Consider the following 3,045-nt stretch of genomic DNA (forward strand, 5'->3'; position numbering starts at 1 on the left):
TGATCTGTCCAGCGATGAAGATCTTGGTGATGATGCCCTAGAGTTGCTAATCAAGAGCAAGCAAGAGGCGGAGATCTTCAACGATCTGCCCCTCTTTGATGTTGATATACTAAACAACTTCATTGATGAGTGGTTCGACGACCAGAGCATCAGCATTGATGATCTTCAGCTTCCTGTGGACATCAGCGTCACATTCCATGGAGCCATTGCTAATGAGTTAGCCTTGGCTCAGAAGATAGTCGAGCTCAAGAACAAAATTGATTATGAAAAGGCTCACTTCAAGAAGAACATGGCCAAGCTCAGCGTGGCAGATGTTCAGATCTTCAAGAAGATGTTGCATGATCTCAAGGAACAGTTTCACAAGAAGCGTGAAGAAGCCAAGGGCTCTCGAGAACGCATGAAGTACTTCACGCAGAAACGTGTTCAAGCACATAATGAAGCTGAAAAACGGAAGGCTCTTGGGCGTCCTGGCATCAACCCCAAGATTATTTCCAAGCAAAAGAAGTCTGATGTGGCCCAAACTGAAGCACCAAGGCAGGAAGAACCTCGCATTGTCTTCCCTGCCAGCATGACAGGCTCGAAGCCTAAGGTCACCTCAGCAGCTTCAGAGCTGAAGAAGACAAGGGCAGTTGAAGCCGAAGCCAAGAAACGCAAGCACAAGAATGCTTCAGATGATGCACCATCGAAGAAGAAATTGAAGACAAAGTCTTCAAAGAAAGAGCGTGCTGCGGCCTCTGAGCCCCTTGTTGTTGAGCCCATTTCTGTTGCCCGTCTAGCCTCCACCAACCAAGAGCGTCGCCTTGTGATCCACGAGCCTGCTTCCACAGAGGCTCCTGAAGATGAAGAAGTTCCAGCTGTCGACCCCATCACAGCTGAAGACATTGGTCGTGAAGACAATGTTGAAGATGATGAAGTCCTTCCTCAACTTGAGAACCAATTGGTATCATCGCATGTTCTTACGAACAGCGAACTCATCAGCATTGGTGGTACTTTGATGCCAATCACTCAGGATGATTCATGGGCCGATCGCCCTCAGCAAGACACCCCTACTCATGATGAGACACCCAGAACTCCACCACCTCAAGTTACCACTCCGGTACTTGACGACGACAACTACATGGTGCGGACCACTCCATCACCACACGTCACCCACTTTCCGCAGGCTACGCAAAGGCCCCAGGCCACAGGTCACCATGTCGAGCATTCCGGAAGGAGAAGTGCAACAAAGCTCAGTAGCACGTCAAGTGTTTCCTGAAGCCACCCCAACTGTGAATGTCTCTGAGTCTGAAGCCAAAGTTGCTGAAGACATTCCGGCTGCATCAGCCGATGAAGATCAAGGAGAAAGAGAAGAAGAAAGAGTTGCCACACCCCTTGCCACTGATCAAGTCCTTCTCGAGGAGAATGTGACTGTGCCCGACCCTCCTGTCATTGAACAAACGGAGGTTGAAACCATTGAGGCTGCCACAAACAATGATGACATTGTCATGGCCGAAGACAATGTGGAGCCTGAAGCAAATATGGTGCCTGAAGCTCATGTGCAACCTGAAGCAAATGTAAATGCTGAAGCCACTGTTCCACCTCCTCGGCCTCACACCATTGAGAAGGCCTTTGATCGTGGACAGCTAGTCACTATGAAATGGCCTATCTTGGTCCCTCCCACTGCTCCAGGACCACAGTATGACTACCATGTGGAGCAGAGGCCTCAGGTTCAGAAGCCGAAGCCAAGGCTTCCATGTGCTGCAACATCGCCAGGGTCCTTTAGTGTGAGCAGCTTCAGAGCTCACAACACCTTCTTCGACAGTGCCAAGAATCCATACTCGAAGCCAAAGCTCTTCCGATCGATTTTGGAGCTATCAGCAGCGCAGTTATTACTCCTGCATTTTATACAATCAAGAGCGAATCTTTCCACACATGCTTCTTGATTGTGAAGCTATTGCTGGGCTGCCCTGTCTGGAAGAAGCTCTTGACTGCTTCAGGGAAGTTGGTCTTCTGCCATTCGTTACGGACAAAGAGAACTGGAATGAAGAGCTCCTGTTGCAGTTCTACGCTACACTTCATATTCGTGGCTACAACAGGGATCCAAAGACATGGATCCTTGAGTGGATGACAGGAGATGTGCATCATGAAGCCAAAGCTCAAGACATCATCGAGCTTACTTCCCTGCCCACTCCAGGTGAGTTGTATGAACCTGGTTGTCAGCTTCACAGAAATGAACTGCAGAGTATTTTTCAGAGGCCTGAGCCCAATATGAGTGAGATGCTCAGCATGATGAAGCCACTGCCCAAGATGCTGAATACCCCAAAGAGTTCTTCGTGAAAGACCTCGAGTACTTGCCCTGCACAGTTTATCATATTCTGAAGCGTACTCTATGTCCAATCAAGGGACACTCTTCTGAAGCCAAACTTGAAGGAGCCATGAAGACTTTGGTATTTTATATCATCAATGGCATCAGATTTAATACCCATGATTTATTCATCAGAGAACTTGCTGCATCTGGGATTGATCTGTTTGGCTTGAAGTTTTATGCTCCCTGGGTGATGCGCCTAATCAAACTTCATTCTTCTGTTGACTATCAGCCCTCAGCGCGCAACCATCTTATCTTTCTGCCTGAGGTTGATCTGTCCGTTGAAGCCATCTACCCCGAGCCTGCCAAGGAGCCGCTATATCTTCATAATGTTGATCACCAAAGCTTCACACAACCCATAGAAGGCATTCATGTTCCCAATGCTGCAACTCCATCTTATCCTCTGGCTGGCAATATGCGTGTGCCCCATCATGCAAACATCGAAGCCACTGATAGCACTATTGCCCAAAGGCCTCGGAAGCGTTCCCGTGTACTCAATGACCGAGAACTTCTTGTGGCCTTACATCAGAAGCAGGATAAGCATCATGACTAGCTCAAGCATCAGATGCAGAGTATCTTGGTGGACGTCAATCACATTAGAAACTTGGCCACCAAGAACTCGTTTGTAGCCCATGAAGCCTGTCAGCGGTCTTGGAAGAGTCTCACACTACTATGTCCTGAAGACGATCTTCGCGAAGATG

This window comes from Aegilops tauschii, chromosome 5, assembly GCF_002575655.3.
Source record: "Aegilops tauschii subsp. strangulata cultivar AL8/78 chromosome 5, Aet v6.0, whole genome shotgun sequence".
Lineage (NCBI taxonomy): Eukaryota > Viridiplantae > Streptophyta > Magnoliopsida > Poales > Poaceae > Aegilops > Aegilops tauschii.